Here is a 21,062-nt window from a genome sequence, read left to right as displayed (position 1 = left end):
GTGGTACTTTCAGGTCAGGAAGGAAGGCTGTTCTGGGGTCAGAGTGTACAAGATGTTTAAGGCCATTGGGTTTTGTTTGACTCCATTTGGCTTGGTACAGGGCTAGGCCTTCTGCTCAAGAGCACGGGGTATGATTCTCACCTCCTCCTATTAGTCAGGATTTAAAGATTGCGGAGCAGGGCTGGGAGCAGTTTGGTATGGGGAAAAGGAGCCGTTTGGAAGGAAGATGATAAAAACTTGGACTCTGTTGTGTGAGGTTAAAAGGACTAGAAAGTCTTTGAAGGACTTGGAAGCCCTGCCTAAGAGCTTCATCAAAGGGACCTCAAGAGTCTCTGGGGGAGACAACCACAAGTACAGGGGGTCGTCTGTACTGCTGCCTTCAGCTCTGCACTGGGACCTAGGAGGTTTTTAGAGAACCATGTTTTATCTCATATGATGTGCCTTTGGGACAAGGGTTGTGTGTGTGTGCATCTGTATTTCTCACAAGCAATAATGTTACTTGTATAGGAAGTCCCCATGAACCTTCAAGTTGTGAACTTTCAAAGATGTGAATGTATGTTCTCATGTCCAATCACGTAAGTTAGCTCACGTGCTAGCGTACACTGTCACGCGTGTGCATCCTCTACAAGTGGAGCAGGAAACGGCAAGGGATTTTCTTTATCTGAGGAGTCACTGTTGGCTTTTGAGGCACAGGACCTGGACATAGAACAGGACACGCAGGAGGCAGCAGCCGCTCAGAATGCAGTGCCGTGCTACCGTGTCGTCTCTGATGAGAACAAAGGAGTTATGACCCAGACATCACTGGGCCATTTTTATCAAGGGGGTTAGATAGAACTGCATCCAGCAAAGAGCCAGAACCTGTGCCGTCAACACCAGGTGTGAGTGAAGCTGCAGCTCGCCCTCCGTCAGCTCTCCCACCCCCCCTCCCTCCTCCTCTAGTCAGTAACTCTTCTAGCCTGTTCACTCGATGCCAGCCCCTGTATGCCGGCTGTTGTACTGTACTACTGTACTTTTCAAGTACTCTACTGTAAGATTAAAGGTGTGTTCTTTATTTTTTGTGCTTATTTTTAATGTATTGTGTGAAAAGTATTATAAACCTATTACATTACAGTACTTTTTTACAGTATGTAAAAATGTGTATATGTATACACACTTATGCAAGTAAAATAATTCGATAAAATGTAAAAATGTAATTCAAAACTTTTTTGAAGTGATTGCATTCAACTTAGCTTCTTAATTAAGAGGTATTAGCTGATTAAGCAATGCAATACTATATAGTCAATTGTAGGCTAACTTTGTTGGATTTATGAACAAATTGAACTTATGAATGCACGCTCAGAACAGGACTCATTTGTATGTAGGGGACTTACTGGATAGGCCCACTTGGTTATGGGGGAACTATGGCTGACCTGAACACTGGAACCAGAGTCTTCCCTGCCATTCTGCTGGGGCTGTGAAGTCCTTAACTTCTGAGGGGCAGGTGTTAGGAAATGGTCTGCCTTCTGATTATTTGGAATCGTCTCGATTCAGTGTAGGATGTCCCTGCTCATAAATGTAGGTCTATTTCCTTTCCCGACATATTTATTAAATGAAATTAAATAAATGAAGAATGAAAATTCCCCTCTCCCCATAATTATAAGACAGTTTTTCACTAATTTTGCAATAAGACAACTCCAAAATTTTGAGTTTGGCCCCACTTATTTCTGAGTCCCACTTATCTCATTATAGTGGGACTATACTATATATGTATAGTATATACATAGTATTATATATATAATAGTATACATATTGTATGTTGTTGTTTAGTCATTAAGTCATGTTTGACTCTTTTGCAACCCCATGGACTATAGCCTGCCAGACTCCTCTGTCCATGGAATTTCCCAGGCAAGAATACTGGAGTGGGGTTGCCATTTCCTTCTCCAGGGGATCTTCCTGACCCAGGGATCAAACCCGTGTCCTGTTTGGCAGGCAGATCTTTATCACTGAGTTATCTGGGAAGTCCCATATATATTGTATATACTATATATATTATTTTACTTGGATATGTAAAAATGTGTATATGTATACATACTTATGCAAGTAAAATAATTTAATAAAATGTAAAAATGTAATTCAAAACTTTTTTGAAGTGATTGCACTCAACTTAGCTTCTTAATTAAGAGGTATTAGCTGATTAAGCAATGCAATACTATCCAGTCTATAATTTATTTTAAAGTTTAGCCCCTTTCAATGATTTGATAAAAAGTATGGATCCTCACCCCACCAAAATGCTTATGTCTCTGGATACAAAAATGAAGAAATTACAGTTCCTTGCATGGGCTGGTTTTGGGGAAGAAAGCCAGGATTTGGTGAGAATCAAAGGTAGCTTTATTTTTTAGGGAGCACTAATCATTAGTGAAAGGAAGCAGTCAATGGTTACATCTGCAGAGCAGCTGCCCAGAGGAGAGAGCAAGAGTCTCCTGGTGGTCTCTGAACACCAGGAAAACAGGAAAGATATTGAGGTGGAGCTGGCATGATGCGGAGAAGACAGTGATGGGCTCCTCATGTGTAGAACCCAGGGTGCCCAGATATACAGTCAGTATGCGAGTGTCAGGCAGAAACTTGCATCTGGAAAGGCAACGTTCTTTAGGACTTTACTGGCATGACTCCTGGTGCTTGAAAGGATTTTGTTTTGGAAGAGCCTGAAAAGAGTATGAAGGCATATCCTGGTGGCTCAGTGGTAAAGAATCTGCTTGCCAAGCAGAAGATGCTGGTTCCATTCCTGGGTCAGGAAGATCTTCTGGAGAAGGAAATGGCAACCTATGCCAGTATTCTTGCCTGAGAAATCCCATGGACAGAGGAGCCTGGCGGACTATAGTCCATGGGATCGCGAGTCAGATGCAACTTAGACACTAAACAGCAGCAAAAAGAATAGGAGAAAGAAACAGGTCCTCTCTTGTCCATGGCTAATATGCTGAGAAAGCAAAACAAAACTGAGGCTACTACTGACCATGGGCTAATTGCTATCTGGATTTGTAGGGGCTAGATTTCCCTGAGGAGAATGAGAATAAAAGTGAAGGGCAGAGCACTGAGCATTCAGATATAAGCCAGGGAGGAATGCGTGCTTTAAATTTTCCATTTCTTATTTTTTAGAGTTGGGGAGTGCTGGGTTTTGAGAGGTGGAAAGGGGAGAGGCAGGGAGTTCATTGTTTTCTGCAAGAGGACAAGAAAATCAGACTTTTTCTGGGAGAAGATATAGTAACAATAATAAAAATCACAATACTATTTAAAACATAACTGTTTTACAAAAAAGTGAACAAGGTACCAAACACTAAGAAGGAATTTTCTCATTATGTTCTTATAAGAACACCATAACAATGGCGTATTACTATTTCCATTTTACTTATGTGGAAACCGAGCTTGAGAGAGATTAAGTAATTGCCCAGTGATCAATTTAGGGCTTAAAACCAGACATGTCTAACTATAGAGTCCACTAGGCTTCTTAAGAAAAACTAAAATGGAATCGTATGAAATAAGACTCACGGGAACGACTCTTTTTCCTGCAGGCAGTGGTGTTGGGATGTTGCCCATAGATACACACATTGACATGGACTAAAGCAGAAGTGAAGAAATACATGAGTGGATGCCAAGGGAAGCTGGGCAGGATCAAGTTAATGGGCTGTAACAATGCCACAATTTTGCTGAGAAAAGAGACCTGCACATCGTAAAATGCCTATATCCTCTTCCTCCCTCATCATTTTCTTCCACCTCGCCTCTTTCCATTTGATTTTTTCTTTCCCTGATCCAGACCGCCCTTCTTGCCCTTTCTTTTCCTTTCCTTAACTCTGCTCCTTTATTCACTTTCTTCATTTCTATGTGCATTAGGGAATATGACTCAAACCAACAAAGCAGACAGTTCTTAGCTCAAGAAACAAAGGCAGGAAGAGCGGGAAAAGAAAAAGTTCCACAAAAAGTTCTAAGGATCTCATGTACAGCATGGTGACTGTAGCTAATAATACTGTGTTTTAAACATGAAATTTACTAAGAGAGTGGATGTTAAGTGCTCTCATCAAAATAAAAAAGTAACTATGTGAAGTGATGGATGTGTTAATTGACTTGATTGTGGGAATCATTTCAGTGTATATGTCTATTGAATCATCATGTTGTACACTTTACATATAAAATTATACTTTTATTTGTCAAATATGTCTCGATAAATTTGGGGAAAAAAGAAAGAAAAGCATTAGTTGTTAGGCCTTAAAAATGCAAATTTCCTCAGAGGATCAGAAAATTCACATTAATGGAATTAATTGAGTGGCTTTCTTCTTAATATCTGGCTGTATACTAAGATTAGAGCAGTGAGGGGATGGCATTTGGATTTACTGGGGAAAGGAAAGAACCATGGCTCGTGGATGCTTTCTGGAGAGGTCAGGTTTGGATGATGTGCCTCAGAGGTCACATGAGAAAACCTCCTTTTGAGATCAGGAAGATGTGATGGCCTATGGTGGAAGAGGGCTAAGAGGTAGGCGGGAGGCTGTCAATCTGACCATCGCTGTATACATATGGATTCAGAACCAATAACAAAACATAAGAAGAACACAGGGTTCCAAGTACAGTCCATGGAAGGTATGCACAGACCACAGGAAATGTTTACAAACTTTTAAATTTTTTTTGGCTACACTGTTTAGCATGTGAGATCTAAGTTCCTGCCCCCTGCACTGGAGCACAGAGTCCTGACCAGGGAAGTCCCTGTTTACTGAATTTTTTCAAAAATCCCTTTTCTCCCTACTCATTCTTCTAGATATCTGTGAAAACTTACTTGGACCAGAACAAGTATTTTTAAAGGGCAAATCTCAAGTATTCTAGATAGCAGGAAGAATTATTTTGTTTTCATTTAAAATAAGAACTTTAAGGAAACCCACATTCAAACAACTTTTCACTCTAGTTTAATGGGTCAGTAAAAAGTGGGGAAGAGGCTAACTCTGGGCTCGTCATTAGTCAGTTAATTACATTAATATACTATTTTTTCCTTTCCCCACTCAAATTCTCTCAGTGGAGACTATCTCAGGCTGATATAATACAGAACAACTCAGAAGACAGCAGTAACATTGTAGGGACTTTGATGATTGTTATTCAATAAAAGCACAGCCAGGTATATGGGGTTAATGAAGGCACAGGCCAGCATTAAATAGGCCACATGGAGAAAAAACAGGCAGAATGTAGGAGCAGCCAAAAGTTATGGCTGCAAGATCCCCAGGAGCAAACAATGGCATTTTGAATACCAGGGTTCTTTCCCTGGGACGAGACTTGACTGGTACGACAGGATACAGAATGGAAAGAGAAGAAACAGAGGCAGCCCTTATTTTTTGCCTCTGGATCTGTTTCTCTGAATTATAAGGCTCTCCGTTATGTCCCTTCCATTGAAGAGAATTTTGTTTGAAAGTAAGGAACGTCTGGAAGAAATCTCTGTTTCTTGAGAGAGCCATGGCTCTAAGTTGGTGGTGGCCAAGAATCTGAGTGGGGAAGAATAGCCAGGCGGTGGAAAGGCGCCTTCTTTTTTTGTCTGGAATCAGGCAGGACCTCTGAATCATCTGGTTGAAGCAAAGGCATGAATGGCTGGGTTATGGAGCAGGAAGGGACTCTGAGATTTATTCATTAATAATAATAACAAAAATAGCCTTCATTAAGTAGTTACTAAGTGTGGGGAGGCTCTGAACTAAGCATTTTACATGAACTATCTGACTTATTTTTTGTTCCTAACTCTGAGATAGGTCATATTATACTACCCTGTTTTATAGAAGGGAAAAGCAAGGTGGATGAGGAAGATAGAATAACAGTCCCTCAAGGATGCCCAAGTTCTAATCTCCAGGATTTGTGAATACGTCACCTTACATGCTTTCAAATTGTGGTGTTGGAGAAAACTCTTGAGAGTTCCTTGGACAGCAAGGATATCAAGCCATTCAATCCTAAAGGAAATCAGTCCTGAATAGTCATTGGAAGGACTGATGCTGAAGCTGAAGCTCCACTACTTTGGCCACCTTATGTGAAGAGCTAACCCATTGGAAAAGACCCTGTTGCTGGGAAAGGTTGAAGGCAAAAGGAGAAGGGGGTGACAGAGGATAAGATAGTTAGATAGCACCACTGACCTAATGGAAATGAATCTGAGCAAACTCCTGGAGATAGTAAAGGACAGAGGAGACTGGCATGTTGCAGTTCATGGGACTGCAAAGAGTTGGGCACAACTTGGCGACTGACCACCACCACCACACCTGGCAAAAGGAACCCTGTAGATTTGGTTGAGTTAAGGATTTTGAGATGGGGAAATTATCTTGCACTATCTGGGTGAGCTCAGGATAATCATGAGTCCTTAAAGGAAAAGAGAGACACTTTGAAGATGGAGGAAAAGCCCACAGACTGAGGAATGGAGGCAGCCTCTAGAAGGTGGAAAAGGCAAGATGATTTCTCCTTGAACTTCCAGATGGGAAGCAATCAGCTGATATCTTCATTTCAGACAGCCCCATTTTGGACTCCTGGGCCTCCAGAGCTGTAAGGTAGTACATCTGTGTTGCTTTAATTAAGCCACTAAATTTGTGATAATTGATTACAGCAGCTGTAAGGACCTAACACAGTTGAGGAAGAATAAGAACCTTCCTGAAGGTCACACTGCTGGTAGCTGCCGTGTGATCTGGACTGAGGATCTGAACCAGGATCTGCGCTGAGCGGTCTCTCCGGAGGCCACACACCCGCCACCGGGCTGTACTCTCTCCCTGTTCCATCTGACACTCCACTAACTCCGAAATACCATTAATTCATTTATTGAGACCCATTTGTGTTAATCCCTAATTGCCACAATCTTATTTAATCCTCCATTTTACAGATGAAGAAAGTGAGTCTTACAGATTTTGAAGAGCTGAAATTGAAACCCTGGAGGAGAAAATGGCAACCCACTCCAGTATTCTTGCCTGGAGAATCCAATGGACAGAGAAGCCTGGTGGGCTAGGGTACATAGGGTCGCGAAGTCAGACAGGACTGAAACGGCTTAGCATGAAATTTAAACCTAGGTTCATCTGACTTTCATTTCAGGCTTTTAGTCTCTTCATCCTACTGCCACATCATTTGGACTAACATTTATTGAGCATTACTAGCATTTATTGAGCATTTGCTCAATATATGCCATCATAAAATACAAACTCAAATTTTAGTAATATGCCCTCGGTAATTCTTGAATGCATCTAGATGGCTTATACAGAAGTCGCTGCATCAGCCTCCGTCCAGGAATAGTCCACTCCAGAGCGTTAGTCGTGGAATTCACTGATGCAAACTCTTTGAATCTCAGGGACTTCCTGGTTAGAATTAACCAGGCTACACTGTGATCTCATCTATATTAATTCATCGAATTAGCTCTGATTGCTTAATCAGTATGGTTAAACTTAGAGGTAAATATTTTACTAATTAAAGCATATTTCCCATTATTAAAATATAAGATCATACATAAGACTATCACAATAGAGGAATCACTGGCCATTGGAACCCCTTCAATCTATCCCAGTGGCACTGCTGGTAAAGAACCCGCCTGCCAATGCAGGAGACATTAGATATGTGGGTTTGATCCCTGGGTTGGGAAAATCCCCGGGAGGAGGGCATGGCAACCCACTCAAGTATTCTTGTCTGGAGAATCCCATGGACAGAGGAGCCTGACAGGCTACAATCCAGAAGTTTGCATGGCGTCGGACATGACTGAAGTGTCTTAGCATCCACACACACAATCTATCATATATCAAAACTCATCTGGATGGGAGACTACCCTGCTTATAATAGAATATTCTGAAACATGAAAGTAGCTAGTTAACCAAAGGCTGTGAAAATGAGGTGCCTGCTCCTGGCAACTTTATGATCCCCAAGTCAGTACCACAATGAATTGCATGAACCCAATTTAAAAGAGCACATCGTTTTATTACAGTATGTTATTCTTATGATAATATAAAGGACAAAGTGATATACAATACAATTAAGTGGAAAATAGACCTGAGAACCAGAGAACCAGAAAACACAGCTAATTTTTGAATCACAATCCCCCAAGTTTAGTTTTTGTAAGTGGAACAAGTAAAACACACACACACACACACACACTGTGCTTCTCTGACTCAAGATGCCCATACTCTAAATTATGCCCCGCTACACAGACACAGCGCTAGAGAGTCAGTGATGCAAAGTAAGAACCAAACAGTGTTTTTAGCCTAATAACCTGAACACCATGGTGGCCACACTTTTGAGGATGTAAAAGCCTCTCCCGTGTTGCGTCTTTGTGTCCACCCTGTGAATCTGTAAATACTGGGAGCAAGTGTCCCTGATTCATGCTTTGGTGTCTGCACTTAGGGAAACAAGGCTCCCTGACCCCCGTGAGAACGCAGCAAAGGGTAATGAACAGCGAGCTCAGTGTCCTGAATGGAACAAGCAGTTCTTTTTCAACAAAGGCTTTTGCTGAGGGGCACTCAAGCCATTTCCCGATGTTCCAGGGACACAGACTAGCCCTGTCATTTCACTGTCATTCAATGCACAGGAGCAGTAATACATTTTAAAGCACCTTAGTGACTTCAAAGACTTAATGGGCCTACCTGGAAATGATGAGGCACTGAGAGAAAGAACTACTAAAAAACTGTCCTTTAAAAAAAGCCCCCAAAAGCTTTTGAAAGGGATTCTGGGGCTTAGGAAGTTTACTACACGCGACCAACAGTATCCTTTGAGTTCATGGAGCATGGAAATCCATCTCAGAGATGCTCCCTTCCAGCTGTGAGCTGTTACATTTATTAGGCTTGAAATGTGCATCAGTTCCATCACTCACACAATAAAGTCAGGCCATTTCAAATAAAAAAGCCAGAACCTGCACCATGTTTCAGGGGCAAACAAAACCAGTGTGTAAATCAAGGATTCAGACCAGGAAGCTCCTCCTCATGACTTTCCCATTTGCGGTATGTGTCTGAACTAATGTTTCTCCATGTTGTATCACTTGGTAAGAACAATGCCTGTTGGAAGTCAAATGATAGTGGTCCAAAACTACACAGCGAAGTGGCAAAGTCAGAAATGTAAAGTTCCTGGGTCCTGGTTAGAGATGCTTTGCCGTATAATTGTCTTCACAAGACCATGTGCCACTTTTTGTCTTTTCTGCTTTACAGATCTGTTTCTTTGAGCCAGTCCCTTGAGTGCGAAAACTCTCTAGAGAACTACCAACAAGAAATGAATATGCGGTGTTACGGAAGGGAGGGGGAATGAAGGACGAGAACCTCGAAGTTCACCAGTGTCACCATCACCAGGGGTCCACAGAAGTCCTTTTAAGCCAGCGAGTCATTAACCTGTGACTCCATTTGTCTGAAAATGTTTTAAACTTGAGTTATAGTTCCCCCAGGTCCATTAATAGTCTGCAAAGCAGCCTAGCTAATGAGACCTTGAAATGACAGAGCTTTCTCTAGTTTGATGTGCCTTTATTCATCCAAAGTTTAGGATTATGCCAGTATTTCATGGAGGCAAGACTCTTTGTGATGGTGGTCAATAAAAAGAGAAACTGCATTTCTCACCTCCAGACAAAAAGGAAGAAAGTAATGGTCACTTTTAGTTTTTAAATATGTCACTCAGAGTGTGACAAGTGTGTTTATTTTTACTACAGAGCGAGCTATATCTTAATTCCACAGAATCAGAGATCAGAGGCGGGCTGCTTCTTCTTTTTTTTTTCAGTTCAAAAAGTTCAAGCTAATTACGCAGCTTTTCTCTGCAAAACTTGTCAGGAGTTATTCGGACTTTCCATCTGGGAAACTTTCTCAGGCACAGAGTCCTGCGCTAATCCTTCATTAATGTGCCGCTCAGGGCTCTGGGCTTTTGGAACCATAACCCTCCCAGGACTGTGAACTCCAAATATAAGGGCACTATTATTAGATCGGCGCTTCTGACCATCAAAGACTCTCTTCCAATAGACCCAGTAGAGCCCTGATGGTAGAAGGGAGGGAGCGGTCTGATCAGGATGGCAGCTAGGAGGAGAGAATAGAGACCAAGGTGCAGGAAGAGGGAAGAGGAGAGAGAGGGGCTAACAGAGGGCAACACCTCACAAAGGTGCTCTGGCTGAGCATGGTTTGCTCGGTAATCTGCCTTGTCAGCACACTCTACATTTTGAACAGCAAACAGTCAGTGTGGACACCTTTCTGTTGAAAGAAGCTGACACACTACATCATTTCATTCCTGAGGTCTGGGATCCTGTCCTCACTAGCCTTCAATGTGTGCCTTCCTTGGTTTAAATGTTGTGTTTCTGTTATGACAGCTCGTGATGACAGGAGCTAATGGAGTAGAAAAACCTGTTGTGTCTAATGGCCTCTGTAGTAAACTAAGATGCATTTTGAAAAATAGCAAATACACGCAGGATGGAATTCCTACTGACTGCAGTTTAAACTCCAAAGCCTTGGGATGTCTCTAGCAGTCCAGTGGATAAGATTCTGATCTCCCAGTGCAAGGAGCCCTGAGGTACAATTCCTCTTCAGGGAACTAGATCCCACCTGCCACAATGAAAGATTCCACAACTAAAAAAGATCCCACGTGCTGCAACTGAGACTGGGCATATATATATATATATATATTTTTTTTTTTTTTTTTAAGAAAAAGAAACCACCTTCTCAAGAAAAAAGTCTAATGCCTTTAAATGATTTTGTAGGTCCTGAGTGACCTGGCTCCTCGGTTCATCCTAAGCCCACCTTGCTCTGCCCACTTGCTGCATTGTAGTCACACAGGCCTCTGGGCCTTTCTGCTGCTTCCTCCAGCTGAAATATATTCTTTTCTCTTCCCTTGGCATATCCCAACTCCTCTCAGCCCCAGTCCTGGCCAGCTCCCACAGCAACACTACACCAGGGTAGCCTTTCTGAATTTCTCTAATACACTATATCTAACTGCTTTCACAATGCCCTCGTAGTTTACTTTTACAACTGCTACCGTATTATACTCAAAAATATGTTATGGCCTTGTTTCTGGTATCTGTATCACTCATAAGCCCACCAGCATCATGGAGGCATGCACCACATCCATGCTGTTCGTTAGTATTGTAACCAAGCAGACCCCGTCAGGCCTTCCCAGGACAGACCCTTCCCGCATGTTCTCTGCCTGTCTCGTCTGTAGAAAAGCTGTAGTGTCCCAGTTCTCCTCTGAGTCACAGAAGCCTGGCTCAAGGATTAATAATTGAAAGGATGCGAGCATGTAGTGACAAAAATAGTAGAGCCAGGAGACCTGGCAACAATTTAAGCAGTAAATCAGCCATGTAGCAGTCACAGAATCTTTAGTTCCTACCTGAAGTACACAGACAATAGTATCTGATGCATATTCTTGAGTTTTTAACTGAGTTTTTTTTACTGAAACTAAAACCCCTATCAAATGGAAGACATTAACTACGCAATGACCATAGCACATAGCCCTCAGACTGGCTAGATCCTGAGAATTGATGATAATGTTAAGCACTGTGACACAACACAGCCCTGCTACCTCACCACCAACCAGAGAGCTGTGTAGGAGTTGATCATACCCCCTGTGACTCCCCTTCCTCACCTTATCTTTAAAAATTCTTACCTAAAATCCATTAGGGAGGAGTTTTTTTTTTTTTTTTTTTTTTTTTAGCATTAGCTGCCCACACTCCTTGTTTGGTACCTGCAATAAATGCTGCCCTTTCCTTCAGCACAACCCAGTGTCAGTAGATTGGTTTTACTGCTCATGGTTCAGTAACGGTACCACTAGTGCCTAGGATGCAAGAAATCAGCAGAGTCCACTGACTTCAGGCCTTTTGGGGAGCTTCTACTTCATAGAGAAGAAAAATAGAAGCTATGGGACGATTCTTGTGCACAGGAGTTAAATAATGCAAGCAGTGATTGTAGACTATTAACCCGACAGTAAATACACAGGATGAATTGGGGATGGGGAAGAGATTAAAAAGCTTTGGAGGATCTGACCTAGCAGCACTGTCAGTGGAACGCACGTCTGAGAGCAATTCCCCAGAACTGGGAGGCTTCCTCTCCGAGCAGCCTTTGGTATATGTTCTCTATGACGGAGGACATGACATTGATGGGTCAGCTGCTGCAAAGAGAAACTACTTAGAAATAAAATGGAAAAAAAAATCATCCACTTCTGTTTTGGTAGCTTCAAGTATATTTTTAAGAGATAGGGAGACAGGGTGAAGAACAATAGGCCATCTTAGAAGAAATAAACACTCACCAAAATAACAGAAGTTTCATGGTTATTTCACAAAATAATTTTTCACATGTAGATCATTTAAAATTTTAAACTCCACGTTGCTTGTGAACTTACATAACTTTCATAGATACAATCTGACTCAGTCTCCTTAATAAATGCTACTGCTTTGATGATTCGGAGAAGGCAATGGCACCCCACTCCAGTACTCTTGCCTGGCAAATCCCATGGACAGAGGAGCCTGGTAGGCTGCAGTCCATGGGGTCACTGAGGGTCAGACACGACTGAGCGCCTCACTTTCATGTATTGGAGAAGGAAATGGCAACCCACTCCAGTATTCTTGCCTGGAGAATCCCAGGGACGGGGAAGCCTGGTGGGCTGCCATCTCTGGGGTCGCACAGAGTCGGACACGACTGAAGCAATGCAGCAGCAGCAGCAGCGATGATTAAGATAGTCTTTATATACATAAAAAAATACAGTCCCATTTCAGCTAGTGGGCTTCCCTGATGGCTCAGACGGTAAAGAATCTGCTTGCAATGCAGGAGACCTGGGTTGGAACGATTCTCTGAAGAAGGAAATGGCTGCCCACTCCAGGATTCTTGCCTGGAGAATTCCATGGAGAGAGGAGCTGGAGGGCTACAGTCCATGGGGTTGCAAAGAGTCAGACATGACTGAATGACTTTCACACACACACATTTCAGCTTAGCCCCAAGTGGTCAATTTTGGATAACTCTTAATATTTTCAAAGAAGCCAAATAGCCTTCAAATACTAATGCTTTCACTATGCAACTGTTTAAAATGAATACAAATTCCTTTTTTCTACCACCCAATTTTGAATGAAGCTAATTTCTTCCTGAGTCAAAGAAAGTGAGGCATGCCGCCTGTGGTATCTTATGCCCTTCTTCACAAAACTTAGGTTGTCTGGCAAAGTAGTAAGATCTAATTATAGGATAAACAAGTAGAGAATTATTTTTCCAAATTTTGTCATCTCTAAAACTAGATTATTTTTAATTTTTCTAAATTGATTACTGAATTTTCTATCATTACTTTCAACTTCCCTGGTGGCTCAGAAGGTAAAAGTGTGTGCCTACAATATGGGAGACCCAGGTTCGATCCCTGGGACGGGAAGATCCCCTGGAGAAGGAAATGGCAACCCACGCCAGTACTCTTGCCTGGAAAATCCCATGGATGGAGGAGTCTACAGTCCCTGGGATCATAAATGGTCGGACACAACCGAGCGACTTCACTTTCACTTTCATCATTACTTTCAGACAGGATCTATTTTCAAACAATGCGGTTGATCTGCCATGTTTTTGGCAAAAATATACTATGAATATTTTTGAAAATTTATAATATACTCTTATTTTTTTAAGTTTTTATTTTTATTTTTCCTTTGGCTACACGGCATGACATGTGGGATCCTAGTTCCCCCACCAGGGATCGAACGTGAGCTCCCTGCATTGGAAACCTGGAGTCTTAACCTCTGGACAACGAGGGATGTCCCATATTATTCTTCTTTTAAACACACAGTTTTGAATAGGTCAGGAGTGTGTGGGCAAATGTTTTTTTAATCCCAAGAAATTTAAGACATTGAAATAAAGCCTTACATTTCAGAATACTCAGATATTTATCCTTATAAAGCTGTCTCCATCTTCTTCATTCAGCCTACTGGTTTTAGAATCTGGAATTCAATTCTGTTTCTATAATCTTTCATTCTTCCCCTTTAACTGTGACTTCATTTGGAAATCCATGACACAATGGTGATGGGATGCAATTCAATTCCCCAATTAGTGACAATTGCTTAGTAATAAAGGTCTTCCCAGGTGGTTCAGCGGTAAAGAATCCACCTGCCAATGCAGAAGACCCAGGAGACACAGGTTTGATCCCTGGGTGGGGAAGATTCCCTGAAGGAGGAAATGGCAATCCACTCTAGTATTCTCACCTGGAAAATGGCATGGACAGAAGAAGCTGGTGGGCTACAGTCCATAGGGTCGCAAAGAGTCAGACACAACTAAGCATGCACACGTGTAAGCATGCTTACCATAAAACCAAGGGGAAATATCTTAAAATGCTTTTCCTGGATAGGTATATTCATATTAATTATGGCATATATATTCTATAGTTTTCAGAAATGAAGTCTCTAACACATGGAAACAAATGATAAATACTGTACAGGGCAGTAAGTGCTGTGTGCAAATGCTCATTAGGGAAAGTAACATTGTAGAATTTAACGTGGCTTTGCTCCCTTGTAATGATAAATTTTATCAGTGTTAACAGCCAATCTGAAGGAACAAAACTACAACACTACACCATTAGAGTTTATGAGCCCTGCCCATGTGCAGGGCACTGATCCAGACTTTCCAATTCCACAGCATAGATGTCCCCTAGATGTATTTTCTATGCAGTTACATTCTCTATATGGAACACTATTTTCCTACTGATTTCAATTTTTAAATGAGAAATCAATTCAAGAAGTAGTAAGGTCATAGGAAGTAGCTTTGGGGAGTAGAGTTGGGTGAGGATCCTGTATGATATAATAAAATGAGGCAGAGATGAAGCTGAGAAAGTGACTAGCTTGTCATGCACTGATTTAGAGCCTTTTGTGAATAGAATGCTTTAAAAGATAGAACTAAGAGGAACCAGGCCCACCAGCTGGCAAATGGAATGTGAGAGTGTGTGCTACAACATGAGGCAAGACAATGAAGTAATGCAATGAATTTTTAAGAGCTATGATAATTAATAATAATAATAATTTCAGCCCTATTTACAATAGCTAAGACATGGAGGCAACCTAACTATCCATCAACAGAAGACTGGATTAAGAAGATGTGGTATATTTATATAATGGACTATTACTCAGCCATCAAAAATGAAATAATGCCATTTGCAGCAACATGGATAGACCTAGAGATTATCATACTAAGTAATTCAGACACAGAAACAGAAATATCATGATATCACTTCTATGTGGAATCTAAAAAAATGATACCAATGAACTTACAAAACAGAAACGGACACACAGACTTATAAAACAAGCTTATGGCTACCAAAGGGGAAAGGTAGAGTCAAAGGGGGAGAGATAAATTAGGAGTTTGAGGTTAACAAGTACACACTACTATATATATATATATAAAATAGATAATCAACAAGGGCTTACTGTATGGCATGGGGACCTCTACTCTCTTTCTCTCTCTCTCTCTCTCTATATATATATATATATATATAAAATAGATAATCAACAAAGGGCTTACTGTATGGCATGGGGAACTCTACTCAATATTCTATAATAATCTATATGGGAAAAGAATCTGAAAAACAATAGGCACATGTATAAACATAACTGAATCACTTGGCTGTACACCTGAAACTAACAGAATATTGTAAATCAATTGTGCTCCATAATAAAATTAGAAAGAAGAAGAAAACAAAAAACAATAAATAAACAGCAAAAATATTCAACTTCTTTATAAAACCTCTATGTTCTTACTGTATGATGTGTATGTGCGCATGTGCTAGTTGCTCAGTCCTGTCCGACTCTTTGTGACCCCATGGACTGCAGCCCACCTGGCTCCTCTGTCCATGGGATTTTCCAGGAAAGAATACTGGAGTGGGTTGCCATTTCCTTCTCCAGAATATCTTTCTGACCCAGGGATCAAACCCACGTGTCTTGCATTGGAGGCTTTACTGCTGTGTGTAGTCTTTACTGCTTCACTATCTGGGAAGCCTTAGTGTATACCTGGGAAGCCAGCTTATAACAGCTTTTGAGAATCGGGGTTACATACACTGAGGTTACCCACTCCAGTATTCTTGGGCTTCCCTGGTGGCTCAGCTGATAGAGAATCCACCTGCAGTGTGGGAGAACTGGGCTTGATCCCTGGGTTGGGGAGATTCCCTGGAGGAGGGCACGGCAACCCACTCTAGTATTCTTGTTTGGAGAACCCCATGGACAGAGGACCCTGGTGGGCTACAGTCCATAGAGTGGCAGAGTTGAACATGACTTAGCGACTGAACAAGATGTATATTACACACATGTCCAACTCTTCGATCTAATGGACTGTGGCCCGCCAGGCTCCTCTGTCCATGGGATTTTCTAGGCAAGGATAGTGGAGTGGGTTGCCATTTCCTCCTCCAGAGGATCTTCTCAACCTAGGGATGAAACCCATGTCTCTTATGTCTCCTGCATTGACAGGTGGGTTCTTTACCAGTAGTGCCAAAGGACACACACATATGAAAAAATTATTTATTATTATCTGAAGTTCAAATTTAACTGCATATCTTTATCTGGTAATCCTACTAACATTGCACTTTAATCTCAGAACATTTACTGGGTGATTTAATTTTCTTCACTTTGGACTGTAGAAGAGTCTTTTCCCTAGCTTGCTGATTTTTATTTTTGCCGTGGACTCTTTTCTTCAAATTAATTCCTCAACTGGAGCCAAGCATTTAAAACAGATCATCAGGAAGTTTCGCTGGTAGGGGAAGGGGGGCAAACCCCAGCCCAGTCAGGCTCCATCCTGTGTTACTGCTTGAAATGTTTAGGCCAGACTCCTCATTTCCAAATGAGAAAAGGAGGCCACAGAGAAGGGGGACTGTAAATCCAGTGTCTTTGCTTTGCAGTGTGCTGTCACTGCAGATAGAGGCAACTTTGCAGCAGAGGAATGAGCCACTCAAGTTAATTTACAAGCTTCATTACAGCACAGAACCCATTTTCCTGTTCAGAAAATGCTGGAACATTAAAGTGAGATTATTAGGTGATCCCACAAGGTAGCTAAAAAGCAAATCATCTGCCGTGGAAAAATATCAGGGAAAAAGCTCAACTGTTTCACATAAATTATGGGTAAGATAGTTTTTCCTGGACTAGTTTGCAAATGTAATGATCATGGTTTGTATGAATGAGGCAAAAATGGAGGTAGAGAAACAAATATTTTATTGTCTTTTTTGCATCTTCAGGGAGGCTAATAAAGCCAATAACAATGGGCAGGAGAGCAGAGCTGTGGGGAGAGCAGAGAATGCAGAGAAACAAGGAATGAATGAAGAAGTGGAGCCTCTGCTGATCACTTCCAAACTCTCAGAGAGCTCACGACACTCTGAGAATATCTCACGTGCCTTCTCTATCTGTCACCTGCTCTGTCACTGCCAATAATGTCATTAACTTTTAAAGAAAGAGCAAAGTCCTCTGCATTTATCATCTCGCCAGGCTTTCCTGATAGCTCAGTTGGTAAAGAATCTTCCTTCAATGCGGGAGACCTGGGTTTGATCCCTGGGTTGGGAAGATCCTCTGGAGGAGGGAAAGGCTACCCACTCCAATATTCTGGCCTGGAGAATTGCAGGACTTTATAGTCCATGGGGTTGCAAAGACTATGGACGTGACTGAACAACTTTCACTCACTCACTCACTACCATCTCCCCAGGTATTCATTCATGTATTCGTGAATGTAGTGAAGAGTTAACTATGTTAGCCAGGCCTGCATGAGACACAGTGGTAAACAAGAGAGAAATCGTTTCTGTCCTTGGGGAATTGGTAGTCCTCTGGGGGAGACAGACATTAAAATATGATAGCAAAAATAATTATTATAATTGTGATATCCAGAGAAGTACAGTTACTACAAACACTGGCTACCTAATACGAAAACATCACATCATTTATTATGCATTTAGTGTGCACAAAGTATTTTATATCCTTTATATCTAAAATTCAAACAAATCTTGGAAAGGAGCAAAGTAGGTATTACTATTTTAAAAAGATAATGGAAAAGATCACCTAGACTACCTTCTGAGGAGGCCACTGGAAGATCCTTTGTGCTGCAAGCATCTTGAGCGCTTGAGAATGAAACTTTGGAACAAGAACAGAAGAGAGCTAAGTTTTTCTGCAGAGTGAGATGAAAAATATTAGTAGTTTCTGGAGGCATATTGAGGGATGAATCAAGGGAGAGAGAAGACAGAGGTCACTGCAGAGATGAAAAAGGCAGTGCCTTCCTGCCCCCTTTTCAGTCCTACCAGTTCTTGCCAACCCCAAAGTTGCAGTGAAATAACTAGACACTCAGTGTGAGTGGATTCTCTGGTCGACACTCTCAAGGTGACAGAGTTTCACTTGCAATTTGATAAAGGGGGAGAGGAGGACACAATAGCTTACTATTGGAGCCAGGTGAATAATAGGTTCAGAGGTAGTAATCCTCAAGAATCCCCAAGGATTGTGGGTAGGGTTTAGACTTACACATTGGTTCACACCAACTTGATCTGACTCCCCAAGGGGACAGGAAGTTCCAGCTGGCAACTGGCTTATCCAAATGAGGACACATGGGCTCAGAGAGGCCCCAGAGCTAGTTAATTGTGTGAAAATGATAACTGAACCTAAATCTGACTTCAAGGTCTGCACTCTTCCTACTTCCCCATGCTTCCTTATTTTGTCAAGAAGGACATAAGGGGCCACAAGGCAGGACTACTCGTCCTCTACGTATCAATGAAAAAATGTTGCCTGCCTTATCAGCAAACTAAAGATGTTGCAGCCATCCAGCCATCACATGAGAGGCCACCCTGACAGTGAGCCTTGAGGAAACTCAGGATGGAAACACTGCTCCCAGCGGTGCACCCTGAAGAGACTCGGGATCAGAAGGCACAGGACGCTGGCTCCAGACAGCTGAGATGCACAGCAAAGGAATGATTTCAGAGAGCCCAGACTTGTGCATCGTTCCATACATAGAAAAGCACTGAATTCCTTAGCTTGAGATGTCTGATTATCTTTGATTAACCATAATCTTTTGATGTCCTAACTACCTGGTCTTTTTACAAAATGTTCTATATATCCTGGTTCCTCCCTTACCAGTTTGGATCAGTATCTCAGAGCTTTCTGAGAGACTGTGATCCAGGCTTATGTCCTCAAGTAAAACATACACTTTCCTATATTTAAAATGGATAATCAAGGACCTACTGTATAACACAGGGAACCCTGCTCAATGTTATGTGGCAGCCTGGATGGGAGGGGAATTTGGGGGAGAATGGATACATGTATATGTATGGCTGAGTCCCTTTGCTGTCCACCTTAAACTATCACAACATTGTTAATTGACTTTACTCCAACATAAATTAAAAAGTTAAAAAAAAACCATAATTTAAACTTAAGCTTTTAGGTTGTGGATTTGTTTTTTGTTTTTTTTTTCAGTCAACATATGCCTCTGCAAGGAATCAGTTAATCAGTTCCAGATTAACCAAGGTAAGGCTGGTCATCTCACTCCAGAATCCCCACTGTGTATTGCTTTAATGCTTAGTGTTCAAATCACTTTTGTATACATTGCTTAATGTATGGAATTTTACTTCTTCTGAATGAAGTACTACCTAAATTGTGCTAAATAAATCCTAAGGTTTTTTTTTTTTTTAAGTGCTTTTTACTATAAACTACTCATCTAGCAGTTTCTTCATGGGCATTATCTACAATGTGCAGCTTTGCCAAACACAGACTCTACCAGAGGAACAAATGAGGAGCTTGCATTTGCTGTGCTAGTGGATGGACTTCAAGAGTGACTTGTACATCCTGTAGGCTTTGGAAAGAAAAATGGGGACATCATGTCCAGGTTCAAGCAAATGCCTACGTTTATTTTTGGAATTGTTTCTTAGAACTGTGGGGAGATGAGTTTTTTCATGCAGAACCAAGGGCAGGAAATAAGAAGGTTAAAGGAAATACAAACCTTGAGGTCTTAAAGCTCTACAAAACTTATCTAGTGTGTCCTGGAGGCTAAATCACCAGGTAAAGTAAATCCTCAGCAAGTATAAATAAACTTAGGTTCCTTTTAGATTGTCTGCTTTGGTTGGGGAACTGCCAGACCCTCAAAGACCATTATTCCAGGTGTCTATTTATATCTCCCCACCTTGAATTTCCCATATCCTGTCTTTTCTTTGTGTCCTCATTTAGATTGGGTTTACTTTTATACCTTCGAGAGTACCTAGTATGCTGTTGAAAATGCTCCATGAACGTCAAATATGGAGCATAAGCTTTATCAGAAAAGTTTAAAATTTGAGTGTGTAATTCTTTTAATAGCTTTGAATTCTCCCCTCAAATTTAATGTATGGAAAAAATCTGACATTTTATTGAAGGCACATGATCTGACATATTATTCTCAACATTAACTTTTCTCAAAGCAGTGCTCAACTGGTCACTTAGATGTAGAGTTTGGAAGGTGTTAAAACATTTGTTTTGCCATCTCTCACACATGAAGCACTGATATGTCTCTGTGGCCCTTGATTAAAGATGGAGCAGTCACAATAAATGCTGGAGAGGATGCAGAGAAAAAGGAACCCTCTTACACTGTTGGTGGGAATGCAAACTAGTAGAGTCACTATGGAGAACAGTGTGGAGATTCCTTAAAAAACTGGAAATAGAACTGCCATATGACCCAGCAATCCCACTGCTGGGCATACACACCGAAACCAGAATTGAAAGACACACATGTACCCCAATGTTCATGGCAGCACTGTTTACAATAGCCAGGACATGGAAGCAATCAAGATGTCTATTGACAGACAAATGGATAAGAAAGCTGTGGTACACATATACAATGGAATATTCAGTTCAGTTCAGTTCAGTCACTCAGTTGTGTCTGACTCTTTGTGACCTCATGAACTGCACCACACCAGGCCTCCCTGTCCATCACCAACTCCCAGAGTTCACCCAAACCCATGTCCATCAAGTCGGTGATGCCATCCAGCCATCTCATCTTCTGTCATCCCCTTCTCCTCCTGCCCTTGATCTTTCCCAGCATCAGGGCCTTTTCCAATGAGTCAGCTCTTTGCATCAGGTGGTGAAAGTATTGGAGTTTCAGCTTCAGCATCAGTCTTTCCAATGAACACCCAGGACTGGTCTCCTTTAGGATGGACTGGTT

At 41.6% G+C, this 21,062-nt stretch overlaps 1 protein-coding gene and 1 long non-coding RNA gene across 34 annotated transcripts in view; one reads left to right on the top strand and one right to left on the bottom strand.

The window, feature by feature from the left end:
* Nucleotides 1–21,062, bottom strand: part of DTNA (dystrobrevin alpha) — a 443,139-nt gene that overhangs the window by 161,755 nt on the left and 260,322 nt on the right. The window lies entirely within an intron of this gene.
* Nucleotides 823–19,222, top strand: LOC120881192. Its single transcript, XR_005725242.1, has 3 exons — nt 823–904; nt 13,106–13,108; nt 19,212–19,222. It is a non-coding gene; the product is annotated as an uncharacterized LOC120881192 (long non-coding RNA).

Source organism: Oryx dammah, unplaced genomic scaffold, assembly GCF_014754425.2.
Source record: "Oryx dammah isolate SB20612 unplaced genomic scaffold, SCBI_Odam_1.1 HiC_scaffold_22, whole genome shotgun sequence".
Taxonomy (NCBI): domain Eukaryota; kingdom Metazoa; phylum Chordata; class Mammalia; order Artiodactyla; family Bovidae; genus Oryx; species Oryx dammah.
This window is presented reverse-complemented; position numbering and strand designations above follow the sequence as displayed.